Source organism: Lolium perenne, chromosome 3, assembly GCF_019359855.2.
Source record: "Lolium perenne isolate Kyuss_39 chromosome 3, Kyuss_2.0, whole genome shotgun sequence".
Taxonomy (NCBI): Eukaryota; Viridiplantae; Streptophyta; class Magnoliopsida; order Poales; family Poaceae; genus Lolium; species Lolium perenne.
Window position 1 is genome coordinate 26,052,643 of NC_067246.2, and position 18,430 is coordinate 26,071,072.

At 47.7% G+C, this 18,430-nt stretch overlaps 1 long non-coding RNA gene across 1 annotated transcript; it reads left to right on the forward strand.

Annotated features, from left to right (window-relative positions):
• The first annotated feature begins 1,901 nt into the window (after positions 1-1,901).
• Positions 1,902-18,103, forward strand: LOC139838383 (uncharacterized). Its single transcript, XR_011754693.1, has 3 exons — positions 1,902-2,375; positions 16,797-16,882; positions 17,739-18,103. It is a non-coding gene; the product is annotated as an uncharacterized lncRNA (long non-coding RNA).
• Positions 18,104-18,430: the final 327 nt, after the last annotated feature.

Consider the following 18,430-nt stretch of genomic DNA (forward strand, 5'->3'; position numbering starts at 1 on the left):
TTCTCATCCACCAGGTCCTTAAACTCGTCCTCCACCTGTTCTGCAGAAAGTTGCCCGCCCCCAAGGATAACTGTAGCTGAGTTGGAGATTGGCTTCTGGAGCTCTTCATCAGGAACTTCAAGGCAGCAAAAACCTGGGCGCCCACCGCCAAAGCCTGCCCAGAAGGGGGCCAGCGCCTTGGAGACCGCTGCGCACATGGCGGAAAGATGACCCACCTTCTTGCAGTTGACACAGAAGGCTTCATCGACGCAGGCGGCCTGGACGTGTCCTTGCTTGCCGCAGTTGTAGCACGTAATGTGGGCCACGTCTTGGTTGGGCGCCCCAGACCCCCCCGGGCCGGTGGCCTGCCCCGAGAGAGGAGCCTCCCCAGGAGTCCCTTGCGGCTGACGCGGAAGCCTTCTGCCCGCGTTCCGCCCAGAGTCGCGTCCACGAGGGGGAGGCGGCGGTGGAGGAGGCGCACGCGATTCCTGTCGTGGCCGTTCCCCCTCGGAACGCCAGGACGAGGAGCTCGCGCGCTCCGCCTCGCGGTCACGCCGACGCCGTTGTTGCCGGCGGTGCTCTTCCTGCTCCCTGTCCAGCCGTTGACGCAGATCTTGGTCGCGGGAGCGGGCGTAGCCCTTGCTGAACTCCTCAAAGGGGCGCTTGCCATGCGAGTTCCTATCCCTCTCCATGGCCACGAGAAGAGGGACACGGGCGCCGGAGACGGGGTCGAGGCGGGAGGACAAGACCTTGGCGGCGGCGAGGTTGCGGCGAACGTCAGATGCGGAAGCAGGGAAGCCAAGTGAAGGGTCTAGGTTATGGGGAGGGAGCCAGATCCACTTAAATACCGGCGGCTGAGGGGTAAAACCATCCCACCTGGGAACCCTAGAGCCTCCCAACCGGTCATCCTCCGAGGGGGCGACGTGGCGCGCATCCAACGAGTCCGACCCAGGGGCACCCGCTGGAACAAGTCCGACCGCACCCAGGACCGGGCCAGACCCAACGACCGAACCCAGAACAGGCCGCACCTGGGCCGAGGAGGCCCCAACCAACGAATGGGCCAGCCCAGCTGGCCCCGCGGCACCCAGCGCCAGCGCGGCAGACGCGGAGGCAAACCCTAGGAGCGGCGGCGTCCCTCTCGCCTCCGGCCGCCCCGGGACCGGCGGCAGCTCCGGCACCCGAGCGCTCCGATGCGGACGACCGGCACCAGAACACCCACGATCGGCAACGGCGAGGTCCCTTCCCCGGGTGCACGACCGAAGCGGCGGGAAGTGTGACGGCGACGCGAGCGGCGAGGCGGCACGGCGAGAGGCTCCTCTCCCGCGAGGAGCCAAGGACGGGCCCCGACGACGCGCCGGCCACCGGATACGGCCAGAACCTCCCGCGGTTCGCCGGAGAGTGGGGCAGCGGCCTCACCGCCACCTCTTACGGATCCCGGGACTCCACCTCCGAGATCTCCTCCTCGAGCCCTCGGCCTCGGCGGCGACGGCGGCGAGGGGAAAGCAGTTCCCCTTACAGCGCCGGGGAAGCGCGCAGGACCCGACGGCCCCGGGGCGGCGGGCGGCGCGGCGGCGGCGGCGCTCCGAGAAGCGAGCTCCCGATCGCCCCGAGTCGCCAGAGCAGAAGCGAGTAGTTAGACACATCAAAAATCCATCCACTTTATGAAGTTTGACTTCAGTGAGTATAGTGTATATACCGTTGATGGAAAAGCTAGCAGCTACAATGTCTTGTTATGTGCACGTACATAATCCATCCATGGGACAAAAATATCTTCCACTTAACCATGTAACGTAGGTCGTAGCAGTCAAAATGCTAGTCTCTTTGTCTTTCAACCAATGTCTATCCTCACCATTCCAGGAAAGTGGCTAGCAGGAGCTGGCACACAAAGGAGAAGCCACCGTAGCAAAATATGACACCTCATAGTCCTGTAGGACATCCTCCACTGTGACATCGATTGTAGCCTCTCCACTATGGGTACCCCCCTTCAGTCTTCTTCCTCTCCTCTCTGTAGCATTTCCCCCACGAAGCACCCAAACCTAGAAGCCATGGCCGGTGCTGAGATGGCTGACCAAGCACCAGATAGTAGGATTAGAGAGAGATGGAGACCACTGAAGCCTAAGCAGAGGAAGCAGAGCGATTCCCTGGAGGGGAACCACTACTCTTGGGTTCGCTGGTGGCCGATTCTGTTGACATCCGTTAGTGGCGGCGAGCGGCGAACACCATGGTGGACAACCTGAGTACCAAGAAACGAATCCCTGGCGCTGCATCCTCACCATCGCCTCACCGAGCCTGTCAGCACCCGATGTCCATACCAACGCTGGCGATGAGAAATTGCGTAGGGAGACCAAGTCCACCCGCAACCAATTCGAGATGTCTCCAAATACCCAATCAGCCAGGTAATACTTTACACTCTAGGGCACAAAGAATCTAAATAAAATTGATTTCCGGTTTGCTTGTGTGTTGATCTGACTCATGGTTGTGAGAGTATAAAATATGGATATAGATAGAAAAGGGGATCTTCAGTCTGGACTAATCTTCGTGGTATAGGACACCATTTTGTATGAGTTATTTCATACTTTAAGTCTGACATCCTGTAATAAACATACATGTATAGGGAAACACACTTCAAATTTTAGTATGTAATAAACAGGGGTTCTGTATATCTTTATGTCAATTATATGCTTAGGATGAAACCTTAGATAAGATCCATCGTTTCTATATTAAGAAGAAAAGAACTGGAAGCTGATAAGAAGATTGCTATTAGAGTTGAAAAGGTAATACATAAATGAATGCCTAGCAATGTGAGTTGGAGAATATTTTGATTGGAGCAAGGAATTGTCCAACTTCTATTTTCGTTTGGTATTCATGAAACACTTCTATTTTCTGTTCTAGTTATGGCCAATAGTGGTAAATACGTATGCACCAGCTTGTTATACCAATGGAAATAGGTTCAGCACCTTGCTCATGTCATCTAGGACACATGCATTTGAGTGAGGAGATAACCAAGCTAGATCTGCATGTTAGATATCTGAAAATACGTATACGTATACAGTGGCATGTTCTGAAACTAAACAAAATTGCTAATGTTCATCTCTGAGAATACATGAAACCATATCCCTGAATGTCCGAACTGTAGGCTACTATCTAGCAAATTCATGCTTGCTTGTTGGTTTGTTTTTAACCTAAAGGTGTAGGTTTGGTAGTAGCTTATTACATCACACTTCCCTGAACTTAGAAACTACAGTGTGGCATCAAAACTATGCTAGACATGTCTTTTACACTTTACACTTTAGCTTCAGGTTCATAACCTAGCACCACTTTACTGTAACCTATAAATCTGGAGCAGCAAGTTAATACTTCGCCATGATCAGTATTAAGTATATGTTTGACTTAGTCTCAAGAGTTAACTAGCATGTTAATTTCCTCTTCCTTGCAATAGCATTTAGCTATAACCAATGAGAATATTTTTCTTTGATGTCCGCACTAGGACTCCACATGGCCATTATCAAATAAATAGTACTATCTATGTAGTATATCTTCAGGTCCCAGTAGATGAACTAGCCCAGTAAATCATCAGGTTACACCTAAGAGAGATAAGCTAGCTTGGCTGCTGTTTGAAATTTAGTTATTGCATTCGTGTTATAATGTGCTAGTAATGTTGTCTAAAGACTTAAACTATTATTTTACCAGTGAGAGTTTGGACGAGATCATTCATACAGTTAAAATGATCAACTCAGTGACTTGACTATGCTGGTTCAGATTTATAATCATATATGATCAAAGAACTATAGATGTCAAGGACCTTCAGTGAAACACATTTAGAACCAAGATAAACATGATTGTTTAGTTTTACTCCAAGACTTTTGGACCATCAGGACCACGTGTACACTTGGAGTAAAATAGTTCTAGAGGATCATTGCAAATTACCTTCAGACTTGCTCTCTACTTCTAACTAAACCCTAGCCTATAATCCATAGGCATTGACAAGTTGATACCTTGTCAATTGGCGCCGTCTGTGGGAATTAGAGGCGTAAGGAGCTGATCTCGATGGCACGCTCAAGATCTTCGACATCGTCAACCGCAAGCAACACAATGGATCGAGGTAAACAGATCGCTACTGGTCTTGTCGATTTTGTTCCTCACCCACCCTCCCGTTTGGATGCATATGCGTATCTGGCGGAGCCCATGGAGATGACGTTCGGAAGGTTCCACTTTCGCGTCGAGAAGGAAGGATCGTATCGTGTCGAAATTCCGATTTCGTCGGGATCATCAGTGGCCGATTCCGATTTTTCAAGCTATGCATCGTCAAACGAGTCAGGAGAAGAAGAAACCTCGGCGACACGCTACGTCGATGCTCGAGCAAGAGAGAAACTCGCCAAGATCTTCAACGACATATCGTTTGAGTCATCTGCGGACTCGTATATAAGCGATGGCTCAAGCGATGTCGACAGTCATGACTTCATCGACAAATCTCTCACAGTGGGCAAGGTCTTCATCAATCTCAACGATGATGTCACCAAACCCAACATAGATCTGAGTACAAGGTATCATCAGATTTACGCCATTGAAGGTCAAGAGGAGACATCTGAGGCTTTCGACAGTTTGGGAAATCCATACGTCGATCCCTCCAATCTGCGACAAGGCTTGGGCAACAAATACGTCGGGCCAGAGCCGCGAGATAGAGTTCAACTTTCACAAGCAGCGTGGGACGAGCTGCGAGAGCTATGAACGGCACGGAACCAATGGCTACCACAGCCACACCCGACGAAGTGCCAGCAGAACAATAGAGGCGCGCACGAGCTGCCAGGGAATTGGAAAAGCAGACAATTTGAGTTGAACGGAGAAAGGAGGCGGCACGCATCCGAGCGGGAGAAGGGCGATTTAAGTCGACAATCTAGAACTACGGGTGATAGCCATCGGGAGGCGCGGAACGAGCAAGATCAAGGCTGCAACACATACCCGAGGCGAGAAAGAGAACACTTGGTTCAGAACCTCGACATGTCCTTTATGTCGATAGATACAAGAGGAAACATCATCCCTAAGACACCGGAGGCTGGGTATATGGCGACACATGCTTTTATCCTTGCATCTAAACCACCTCCGGGTGACCCAAGGGAAACACTTTGTACAATATGGCGGTAGCGGGGAGTTGGAGCTATGGGGACGGCGTTTATATCAACGCCTCCCGAAGAAGTGGTAAGGCAAAATAGTCCGCGACCCGCAGCTGACAACGGCGGCTTTGAAGGGCCAAGTGGAGCAAGAGACACGGCACAAGCAAGAGTCGACGGAGCGCGGCAAAGCGAAGGGATCATCGGCAATCCCCGAACTTAACGACGAAGATATGTGCGGCTTACCATGCTTCACGAGGAGAGTCCGAAAATCGCGAGTCCCTCGGGATTCAAGTTACCCGATAATTTCAAGAAATTCGACGGCCTTCAAGATCCGAGAGGATTGGCTAGTCGACTATCTGGAGACGGTGAAGGCGACGGGAGGAACTAGGGCAACAGCCATGCAAAGCATCCAGGTGCACACGAGTGGTGCCGCACGATCATGGATAAAGAAACTCGCTCCAGGATCCATCGACAGTGGGAAAGTTTCGAGGACGTGTTCGTCAAGAACTTCAGATCCACGTGCAAAAACCCGCATCGTTAGAGGAGTTGAGAGCGTGTCGACAAAAGCCGGATGAGCCAATGAGAAAGTACATCCAGAGATGGAATATCATCAAAAACTCGGCGAAAACATATCGACGAGAGAGCAATAGATGCGTTTGTCGCGAGAGTCGAGCGTGGAGACTTTGTCGAGGATTTGGGAAGGACCAATCCAAGGACGGTATCCGCGTTAATGGAGATAGCAAATAAATGGGCAGATGGAGAAGACGCTGTCCACAACAAACGACACGGTCGCCGGAGGAGGACCGTGGTCGAAACTATCAACCGAGGCGAAGATTTCCTCGGACGTACGAACTACGACGCCCCCGGAACAAATTTCGGCAGGTTTCGGACAAATACGGAGGCAACGAGAGATGATTACCGGAGAAGCGGTGAACAGCGAGGTGATAATAGGGATGATTCACGCAACGAGGCAAAATAGTGGGCCGAGGTTTCCAAGACCTTTCGTGTCCCAGAGGAAATGCTTTGAACGGACCGTGCAGGATGCACTTCTTCCTCGACGACAACGGAAAAAGACGGTCGGGGCACTGCGGAAAAGGCATCGAAATTTTCGAGCAATGTTCGAATACGCGAGAAAATGCTCACGCTCGAGCGGCACGAGAGAAACCCTCGGGAGCCTAGGAGCGAGATTCACCTACCGCCACCTCCCGCGATTACGAGAGGACAATCGACACCGGCTAAGAATAGCGGCAGCACTGCACCACCACCCTATGTTGATCCTAACTCCAACGGAGCAGGTGTTGATGATTCGAAGGAAGGCCGTCCAATAGAGCTCAAAAAGTAATCTCACGACAGTGTTTATGGCGAGAAAATGCCTCCACCAACGATTGAGTACCTTAATTGGTCGGGACAAGATATCGGCTTCACAATAGCGGATCATCCGCGACAAGTTCCTCGACCGGCGATCGGCACTTATTACGCGGCGATTATCGCGAGGATTTGATGTCTCTCGAGTGTTCATAGACGGCGGCGGCTTGAACCTCATGTATGCGAATACATTGAGGAAGATGAACATATCCTTAGCAAACTTGAAACCAACAGACACAAGGTTCCACGGCATCACACCGGAGAAACCAAGTTATCCATTGGGAAAAATCAATCTCGATGTTCAATTTGGGACCCGAGAAAATTATAGAATCGAGAAGCTCGAATTTGAAGTCGTGGATTTTCCATCACAATACCACGCTCTGTTGGGACGACCGGCATATGCTAGATTTATGGCGGTACCACACTATACATACCTGTTGTGGAGGTTGCCGGACCAAGAAGGACCAATCACGGTCAAGGGAAGCTTTGCCTTAGCCGATAAGTGCGACAAGGATTTTCACGGGTTGGCGAAACTTTCGGGATGCAAGCGAGTACTTGGCGTCAAAAAGCATATTTGATTACGACGTCTTGCCAGGACGATGGAAGGGCAAATAAAGAATCAACTTTCAACACGAGAGAAAAATTCTAAGGAGGTGCGAGATTCACCCGACGGATCCAAAAAGACGACATCTATCGCAAACGATATGGATATCGCATAGGAAAGCGCTCGTCAAGTTCCTCCGTGAGAAGCTGGAAAATCTTTGCATGGTGTCCAGGTGACATGCCGGAGTACCAGGGGAACTTGCCGAGCACCACCTAAATTTGGATCCAACGACAAAACCAATCGAGACAACCTTTGCGGCGTTTTCGGAACCAAACCGCAAAGCCATGCTTTCGAGAGATAAATCGACTCGAAGAAGCTGGTTTTATCGGAGAAATATCTACGAAGCCACATGGGTAGCTAACCCGGTGATGGTGCCGAAGAAAAACACGACAGGTCCTTCGCATGTGCGTCGACTTTACGTGTCTCAATAAACATTGTCCTAAGGATCACTTTCCTCCCAAGGATCGATCAAATTATCGACTCCACGGCGGGTTGCGAACGTCTTTCCTTCTTGGATGCATACTCTGGTTATAACCAGATCAGATTAAAAGAAGATGATGAAGCCAAGACGGCGTTTATTACACCTTACGGCGTGTTTTGCTACAAAACAATGCCCTTTGGTCTAAAAAATGCGGGAGCAACATATCGAGAGGATGATGCGAAGTGTTTAGCAACACGGATCGGGAAAAACGTGCAAGTATACATCGATGATGTCGTCATAACATCAAAAAAGGGGACAACGTTGATCGAGGATCTCAAAGAAACTTTTGACAACCTCGACAAATTCTGCCTCAAGCTGAACCCGACGAAGTGTTCTTTTGGCGTCCCAGGAGAGAACTTACGGGGTTTCTAGTTTCGGCAAGAGGGATTGAAGCAAATCCCGACAAAATACAAGCCATAGTAACAATGAGAAAGCCAACAAAGTTGAAAGAAATACGACGACTAAGCGGGCGAGTCGCTTTGAGCAGGTTCGTCGCCGGTTAGGAGAAAAAGCGTTACCATTTTATGCGCTGATAAAACAAGGAGATAAATTCCGGTGGAACGAAGAGGCCGACGAGCTTTCGAGGATGCGAAGCGAAAAATCTCGACACCACCAATCCTGGTGGCTCCAAAGGAAAAGGAACCTCTCCTACGTATATTGCAGCCACGCCCCAAGTGGTTAGCACGGTATTAGTTGTCGAAAGAGAGGAAGAAGGGAAAATCCATGGAGTGCGGCGGCGGTATACTTCGTGAGCGAAGTCTTGTCACCTTCAAAACAAAGGTACCCTCGGTACCAAAAGCTAGCATATGGAGTGTTCACGACGGCACGAAAATTGCGCCACTATTTTTCGGCACACCCGATCATAGTGGTCAATGAAGCTCCCTTGTCAAATATCTTGAATAACCCGGAAGCTACGGGTCGTGTCTCCCTTTGGGGAATAGAACTTTCCCCTCGGGACATCACGTATGAAAAAAGAAAAGCAATAAAGTCGCAAATATCTTGCCGGACTTCATCGCGAGAATGGATGGAGTTGCAAAATACAGGACCTCAGTTATCGAGAACTTGGACCATGAACTTTGATGGGTCCAAGAGACTAGAAGGAGGCTGGCGCGAGTAGTACTCATATCACCTGAAGGCGACAAATTGAAGTACATCCTCGGATGACGTTCCTTAACGCATCTAACAATGAAGCGAGAATATGAGGCCCTCATACACGGGATGAAGATGGCGAAAGCACAGAACAACTCGATTAAAAATCTTTGGCGACTCACGGTTGGTGGCTCGGCAAGTTATGAACCAATGTGATGCAATCAATGATAGCATGATGGCATACAAGGAAGTGTACAACGAGCTTGAGAAGTTATTCGATGGATGCGAAGTAAATCATATTAGCGAGGTTGAGCAACGACGAAGCCGACGTTCTTGCAAACATCGGGTCACGGTGCCTTCCGGTCCCGCCAGGTGTATTCTGGGAAGAGATAACAGAGAGATCCACTAAGCCAACAAAGTCAAAAAAGAAGGAGAAGAAACCCTCGGGGGCTGCCAAAGAAAAGCAAGAGGACGAAGAAGATCAGGACTTGGTCATGATGATACAGATACCGTGGATGCGGCCGTACATATCATATATCCTTCGGAAAGAAATACTGCCGATCCGGTTGAAGCAAGGCGAGTAATTCGACGCTCCAAAGCTTTCACGGTGGTCAAGGGAGAATTGTATAAGCGAAGTATTTCGGCGTCTTGCAAAGGTGCGTCACACCGAAGAAGGAAGAATAATTACGAAGGATGTACACGAAGGAATATGTGGCCACCACGCAAGTAGTCGAGCTATTGCAGCCAAGGTTTTTCGGGCAGGATTCTCTTGGTTGACGGCAATCGAGGACGCCAAGGACATAGTAAGAACTTGCGACGCGTGTCAAAGGTTTGCCGCAAAACCCCACTCTCCGGCAGCGAGCTAGCACCAATACCATTGTCGTGGCCCTTTGCTCAATGGGGACTTGATATGGTGGGTAAGTTACACAAATCCTGGCCGGGAGGAAAGGAGTACATGCTAGTAGGCGTCGATAAGTTTACAAAGTGGATAGAAGCGAAGCCGATAAATTCACCGGATGGAGCATCCGCGATAAAATTCGTAAAAGGCCTCGTCTTGATTTGGAGTGCCCCACGGCATCGTCCTGGACAACGGCGGCAACTTCACATCCCATGAATTCAAAGATTATTGCGAAGAGGTGGGTATTAAGGCTGAACTTTGCGTCGATTGCACATCCTCAAACCAATGGGCAAGTCGAGAAAGCCAATGGCATCATCTGCAATGGTATCAAGAAGCGCTTGTTAGGACCCTTTGGAAAAAGCTCGACATACCTGGCCGGAAGAACTACCAAGCGTGTTGTGGAGCATCCGAACAACACCAAACACGGAACGCAGAAACTCCGTTTTCTGGTTCATGGAGCAGAGGCGGTACTACCAATCGAGATAGAGCACAACTCTCCACGTGTCGCTGAATATGATGAAGAAACGTCGAGGAGAGTGCTAGAAAACGACGTCGACGCACTTGATGAAGCTCGAGATGAAGTATTATCTCGGGTAACCAAATATCAACGGGACTTGAAGAATTACCACGGTCGACGTTTGCGGCCAAGATCTTTTCAGGTGGGAGACCTAGTTCTTCGGCTCACGCAAAAAAGTCATGAAAAACTCGAGTCACCATGGCTTGGCCCTTACATTGTCACGGAAGTAATTGGAGGAGGAGCATACGAATAAAGGACAAAAAGACGGGGGTGGAGGAGCCAAACCCCTGGAACGTGGCGCAACTTAGGCGTTTTTACGCCTAGAGTCAAAATATAGTCTTTGTAAAGCTTCAATGTCTTGAAACGCCCGCGAGTTTTCAGACGCACTCTTTTCCTTTTTCGGGGCACCGAGTGGGGCGGAGAAGGTTTTTAATGAGGCGGGCTCGCGGTGCTTTGCAATATAATAAAGATAGTGACAATATAACTTTTCTTCCTTATCGACATGACCAAAGTCTTCGCTCAAACGAATTTCAATATAGTTCATCGACAAAAGGAAAAACTTGCCTTGGTAGTCAAATACCTCGTGAGTCAACAAAAATACAAAATAGTGCTCAATAAAAAGCTTGGGGGCTCATATTCGCCTTAAATATATAAATGCCTTGGTTCAAAACCTCGCAAGTATACAAATATAGTAAAGAGTCACCGAAACACTCGGGGCTAAACAAACAGAGAAATATAATGATTGCTTTACAATATAGTCATGGATTACAAAGAAAAAATATCTACAAGAAGAAACTAACTAGTCTTGATTCAATATGTCATCAAGAGTAACCACTGTTTTCCTCGGGAGCAAGCACCAAGAAAATCGGCATAATGGCCATCGGCAAAAAGTCGGCATCCATCCGAAGTAGGTCCTCAATCATTTCTTCGGCTATAGGCGTAACCTTCGTGTTAATCCTGTCAACACCAACTCTCCGCCGTTTTACTTTTTGATGAACCTTCTCGACAACCTGGGTAAGGACAAGCTTCGAGTGGCAGATTTGGAGCATGATAAGAGCAAATGCGGCGCCGGCTACTAGTTGAGCTTTGACAAAATCATGGATCTGCGAGCATCCTTGAACCTTTCCATCAATTCGGGAAGAGTTTTTGGTTGGACGTTCCGAGGAAACATGGAGTTGTAAACCATGGACAAGGTCTTGGTACGAAGTCGAGGAAATCGCGAGTTTGAGAGGCACGATCTTGAAATCGACAATTTGGCGGGTCCTTTCCGGGGTAGCCCAGAACAAAGAACCATGGTCCAAGGAGAGATTAACAAGGAGGGTTGTCCTAGCATTCACCCTCTCTTCCTCGGCGGCGGCATCGGTAAAGGCACCTATCAAAACAAAAGCGGAAACCTTCAAAGAAACAATAGTATGCGAGATAAAGGATATCGGCGGATGGAGCAGGCATACCCGACATATCTGCAGCTTCATTCATTAATTCGAGCATGAAATTTTCTCGAATAGTCGCCTTTTCAGCCTCGGAAGCAGCAATTTCCTTAGCAGCTACGGCCTCGCGAGCTTGTTGAAGAGCAATTTTTCGGCTTCGATGATTTACGAGATTGCTCCATCATCACAAGTGTTTGCTTCTTCGCATACGAAGTTGTTGCCGAAGTTCATCCAGTTCTTGCGACAAGGTATCGTCGACGGGAGCGGTATCACCAAAAGCTTTCCTCGCGCGGGAAGAAGAAGGCGAAACATTGGAAGGAGCAGAAGATGGAGTATAGTTATCAAATATCAATGAAAAATAAACAAGACAACATCAAATAACAAGCAAAGATAGAAGTCTTCATTAATCTCTTGGAATAATTACAAGGGCATTACGGTGGAGTTAAGAAAGTACGTGTCGCCAAATGACTACTTTGGCGACGAAGCAAAAAACGAAAGAAAAAGCAGAGGCATGCAACTAGACCTCCGGCCTCGAGGAGCTAGGAGTTGAAGCGGCTTGATCCCCAGATACGCCAAGATCTTCTTCGTGTTGGGCTTGGCCGCCTTGATCGGCGACCTCCATCTTGTTGCTCTATCTCGATGGTGTCGCCAACCTTCATCCAATCAAGCGTCTGTTGGCATCGGCAACAGGGCAACGATGCTCTCGGCAAACAACCTTCATATTCTCTGACGCATCTTCAATCCCGGGTCTTCCGACGAATTGAAAAGCTTGGCAAGGGCAAGGAAAGTCGAAGGTTCCTCTTTCTTCGGGAAGAAGTAGGGGAACAACGCCGACAAACTTGCACCGGCATTGGCCACGCCTTCGCGAATTTCACGCCCATGAAATTCCGGAAGAGAAAGTGCGTCAAGAAGAGGGTCCTTGACGGGATTTTCCAAGTCAAAATCTTGGTCTGTTTGGGCTGCCACAGGAGACCGACCATTAGTCGAAAACCAAGAAACAGGACGTACAATAAAACGAAGGGATGGATGATATTACTTAGCGTACGTCGACTTTGCGACTTCAAGCGCTTGATGATATCTTGCTCACGTGCGGCTTGTGCGGTTTCTGCTCATTCAAGGCAGATTCGGCATACGTGAGACTTTTACGCAACGCTTCAACACTAGCGACTTTCACCTTGGCTTCATCGGCCTCGGCCTTGGCTTCACTAGCGGCAAGTTCAGCTTTCTTGCGAGCCGCCTCACTTTGCTCGAGTTTTTGAGCAAGTGCGTCGACACGTTCGTTGGCCTCGAAAGTTTTTACGTCGAGATATGAAAAAGAAAGAAAAGAAAGATCAAAAAATAGCGACAAGCAACGGAATAGAAAGTCAAAGAAAAATAGCAAGTATAAAAGTCGTTACCATCGGCTCGGGCCGCATAATCCCGGGACCCACCACATTGGGACCCGATCCGAAGAAGCTCTTTGATCATTGGCTGTTCAAAGGTAAGTACATCAAAAGAAACGTCGGCATGAAAAAGAGAAAAGGTGTGAAAAAACAAAATAAGGAAAATATAGATGCCGACAAACTTACATCATCTAAGAGCGGAGTCGACGAACCGCCCAAGCGAGGGGCGGGATCAGCAATCTTTTCAACCCGTGCCCTTTTTGGTGAAGGGGCACGGGGGCTCGAAGGAGGAGTAGATGTATCAACATTTTGTTGAGGAGGCGACGATTCCTCCCCTTCAAGCTGGTTTTTACGAAATAACTAAAGTATGTGACGTGCTCGTTCGAGCAGCCACATCTAAAGTTGGTGTTTCTTCATCATCAACGTGACAAAATAGTGGCGGCATAAAAAGCAAGGCAAAATAAAATTCTTCAAATAGAAAAGGAAAAGAGCAAGGAACCTACGAGTGATGATACTCTCGATGTATGGATCATAAGCTGCTTTTCGAGGTAAAGGAGCGGTTTCTTCGGGTTTCGAGGTCCGGAATCTTCGGCATTGCTCCTTTTCCTTTTGTTCTTCGGAGAAACGAGAGGAGGAGGAGATTGTGCTGATGTTGTACCTTCGAGGCAGCATCCTTCTCGGTAGATCCCGCAGATTTTCGAGAATCTGCGGGTTCATTAACAAAAGAGGGGGTCTCTGGTTGTCATCATCGACAACGGCTCTTTCTTCGACCTCTCCATCCTCGGGAAGAGGAGGAAGGGAAGCCATAGTAGGATGATTCTACAAGGAAATAGTGACAAAAGAGAATAAGTGAGATACCACTGCAATAAGATACAAGGAACGATTGAGAACAAGATAGAAATTCGAGAAGACAAAATACCTCGGGAAGAGGATTGGAAGCCTTTGTATGGTTCCACTCGACGGGAGGAGGGAATAGGATCCTTCTTGCCTAATCGAGAAATTCTTGAACCAATTTTTCCGGGTCCTTTACGGAAAGATCACTTTGGAAACTACGTTGGCGTCATTTTCACCGAATACGTCCAAAGGGGATTTTTGCGAGCACGAAGAGGCTGCACTCTAATCCTAAGGAAGTAGGCGATAATTTGAACACGAGATAGCTCTTTGCCTCGAGTGTTTTGAAGATGATGGATACGAGCCATGAGCGCCTCTGTCGCCTTTTTCTCTTCTTCGAAGCTTCGGCATCCCAGAACGGCGACGCTGAATCCCGGCACTTCCGTCAAAAGGAACTATGTTGTGCTCCACAGAATTGGCGCTTTCTTCGTGAATGTAGAGCCACTTTTGCGCCATCCTTGGACAGAGTCGGGAAATTTGACGTCGAAATAGTCGACATCGGTACGAACACAGATTACAACGCCACCTATGTTATAAGTGACGTTGTGGGAGCCATTGCGGCGGAGGCGAAAATTCGTTTCCAAAGAATCCAATTAGGAGTGATTCCAAGGAAGCACTCGCAAAGCGTGATGAAAATAGAAATGTGAAGGATGGAATTGGGAGTCAACTGGTGTAGTTGAATCCCATAAACGAAAAGAAGGCCGCGGAGGAAATCATGGATTGGGGTCGAAAGGCCGCGGATTAGATGATCAACAAAACTAACCGGTACTCCATTGGAGGCTTGGGGTAGCTTTCTTGTTGGGGAAGCGGATGGCGTCCTCCTTCTTCATGAGGCCAAGCCTCTTGACATGTTGGTGTCTTGGTTGGAGATTTTGGATCTCTCCCACTCAAGATCCTCGGCAGCCATCTTGGATTCGGAGTCTTGTGGCGAGTGAGTCGCGTGCGCGGTGGCATCAACGGCAATGGGCGAGTAAGGTGCGTGAGTGCGGAAGCTTGGAGAGATTCGGGCGCGGGAGAAGTTTTGCGAAGGGGAGCAGAGATGAGCGGCGCAAGCGAGGATGAACGGAGGTTGAAGAAAGGTTTATATAAGAATCGGGTGAAGCGGCGTGCCGTTGGATGGAGAAATCGTGTGGTGAGAATAGATCTTCTAGAAACAAGGGTAAAAAGGTATTTTTACTGAGATAGGCGTTACCGTACGTGCGCCAGAAAAAGCGGAGGACGTGTGTCCCCCACTTGCACGACGTGTCAACATGGTGGAAGCAATGGACCCACGGGACGAGAAAATTCACGACTACTTGTCAAGGATGAAGTAAATTTGATTAAGTGAAGAATGTCGACAAGGAAGTATTCGAGAGATTGGCGACGGGATGAAATATTCAATACTTCGAGAGCCTTTGATCAAATACAAGTTTTTGCCCAAATGCTCGGGGCTACTCCGACAAAAAGTAAAATTTCGAGTATGACAATATAGAAAATGTTGAGCCTACAACCAAGCACAAGTTCTTGGCTGTAGCCTCGAGCTACTCCCATCGGGAGCGCATTATTCGCACCCGAGAAATATAAAAATAAAGAGAGAGAAGAAGAAGAAGAGGAAAGAGTTCATATTGCGAAATAATGACAAAATAGCGACAAGGTGGAATAAAATGTTGAGCCTACAACCAAGCACAAGTTCTTGGTTGTAGCCTCGGGGGCTACTCCCATCGGGAGCAGCTGTTCGCGTGCCCGATGAAATTAACAAAGAAAAAATAGAAGAGCAAGAGAGTATATTTCGAGTTATAATTAACTCTACATATACTCCCATCGGAGAACAATATAAGTCATATTTGACTCAATAAAATGTGCCATTCCAACAGTAGGAAAAGCACTCGACAATATATTCTCGGAACGCCAAAGTTGCGATCAATTTACGAATGCCGCAAATTTGCGAAGGTAAGACCCGAGAATCCGATCTGTGGGCGTGGCATCGCCAAAGGCTGCGCTACGCTACTTTTATCCGTATCAACGAGATACGAAGAAAAATCTAACGGACGCGTTAGGTACCCGATAAATTTGGTAGGACTCGACGAGAATGGTAAGACCTTAAGCGGCACTGTCGAAGTTTACACCAGTATCCCGAGATCATGTCCAGGGACGTGATTTTGAAGTAGGTTTTTGCGGATTGCCACTAGAGCAGTTAACTAGTACCTGATCCGTCAGATGAACTAGCCCCAATTACCAATATCCCTGTACAATATAGAATTTTATGAGAAGAAATATAGAAAGTTAAGGCTTTCGGGTAAAAATAAACAGTGGAGATTTTCCCTGACTTTACAATTCAAGCAAAATCTCGGGGGCTACTGACATAGGCATCCCAAATGGGCCTGCCGAATATAGTACCCGGGGTTTATTGAAGGCCCACTACCCGAAGAATAAGAAGATTCGGGAGCCCAAGATGCGTTTAAGGAAGAAATAGAGTTGTAATAGGAAGTGTTGTTTGTAATCTGGCGGGACGAGTTAGAAACCGTCCCGGACTCTGTAAACTTGTATAGCACGAATCCCTCGGCTTCACCTCATATATAAGGGGGAGTCGAGGGACAAAAGAGGGAATCGAATCATTGTCTGCAAACCCTAGTTTTCATAGTCGTCGAGTACTTTTCGGCTGAAACCTTCGAGATCTACTTGCCCTCTACTTCTAACTAAACCCTAGCCTATAATCCATAGGCATTGACAAGTTGATACCTTGTCATTCGGTGTTTCTCAATCATTCTTCCAAACGAGTAAATAACTTAAAGTAAATTTGCTGACAATTTAGTCACTCTTTGAACTAATAAATCTGAAACATAAACATCAAATATCAATCAAATCTTGTGTGTAACAGATTTTCTTAGAGAGTTTACATGAAAGAACTGTTCTTGTTTGATGTAACATCTTATGCGTGATAAAATAAACAACCTAGGCTTATATGAGTTCATCATACAGACTCCAGTAGCTGTTGTAACATACATGTACCACATACCATGTGATGTTGTGTACTTTGGTTTTAGTCTTGATTGGACGTCATTTGCATTTCCAGTTTGAATCTTCTCTGGAGTTCTTTTGGCTGAATAGAAACTTCGGCATTGACCTTCAATGATTTTGATTGCTCTCCGAGTATCTCAGGCAAGTCCATTCTTGCATATCGTTGATTATTTTTATCAAAGTATTTGCCAATCTACTATTGTATATCACTTGCATAAAAGAAAAATTATCTTATAAATAATATGACATGCATGTTGACCGGCTGATGGAGCAGTCGGTGAACTATTATGGCTGGTAGTCGAACCTTGTGTGGAGGCTGTGAAGCCATTGGAAGGCGGGTTCGACTACAAGGGATATCACCATTAAGATCTAATCAACAATTGCCTTCTTGAGCTCAAGCACCGTAGTGACCGCGTTGACCACATGACCTGAATGGGAAGGGCTGAGCTAAAGTAATTCCATCTTACGGCATATCTCCCAGGGATGGCAGTTGGGGTGTGACCTCTACTGTAGGCGACCAACTGTCTAAACAAACTAAAGGCCTCTCCTGAAGGCATTAAACTGATTGGGCGGGTAGATGGTTTTGCCAGCTACGATGTGAGATATGTCAAAGAAGATGGGTGAAAAGGCTTCGTGTCCACGGGTGTGTGAATGGGGCTAGCTACCTCGGAAACACAACCATGGGCGTCTGTGGGTAAAGTAACGCACCTCTGCAGAGTGTATAAAATTGTGGCATTGTCACTCCCTGTTCCGGGAAGGAGCTGCGAACGTGGCGAGAAAGGAATCCACAGGGGATTCTAACAGCTCGTGAGGCAAGAAGATCATAGATTTCAGAATAAAATTTGAACTCTTTCCTCAGAAATGTTTTCGAAAATTTGTGAGTTGATGGACCATTGGTCCTAGTAGTTGATAGTGCATGAAAACTGTTTTGTTATATATCCTGGACTTGTTGAGTACTTCGTGTACTCATCCCCTCCTACAAAATCCCCCTTCTTAGATTGTGAGCTGGTGGATGCGGGAGTAGAATATTCGGACCTCCAGGAGGAGAAGACTGAGGAGCAGGAAACCGCCGAAGGATGAGTCAACTACTATATGGACTTCAATGGCAACCTAGTGCTGATCGGTAGAGTTGGTAGTATGGGTTGCGGCAAGATAGTAGTTGAGAGTGTTGTTCAGTATTAACTATTAACTCGGTTATAATTTCCTTGTTCTTTTGGAGTTGTTGTTGTACTTGGTAGCAGAACCTTGTAATATGTTTCAGTTTGGATCTTCAAAACTTGTAATATAATTTCGTACAGTGGACGCTCCAATGCTTATGTTGTGCTACTCTGATCGGCATATTGTTCGAGATGCTTCACTTCCCTTGCAATATGTCGAAGACTTGCATGTTACTATTTTGTAATATGTCGGGTCGCTTCACATATCTCCAACAGTCTCCCACTTGCACTAGAGTCAATAATCTAGATTACATTGTAAGGTACCTAACACCCATGGCATTCTGGTGTTGGTCATGCTTTGCCCTAGGGAGAGCATTAGTCAACGGATCTGCTACATTCATATCAGTGCTACATTCAAACAGGGCCGTGGGCTTTTGTTTCGTCCAATTCCGAGAATATTTCCTGTGTAGAATTTCTGAAACCAAAAACAGCAGAAAACAGGAACTGACGCTTCGGCATCTTGTTAATAGGT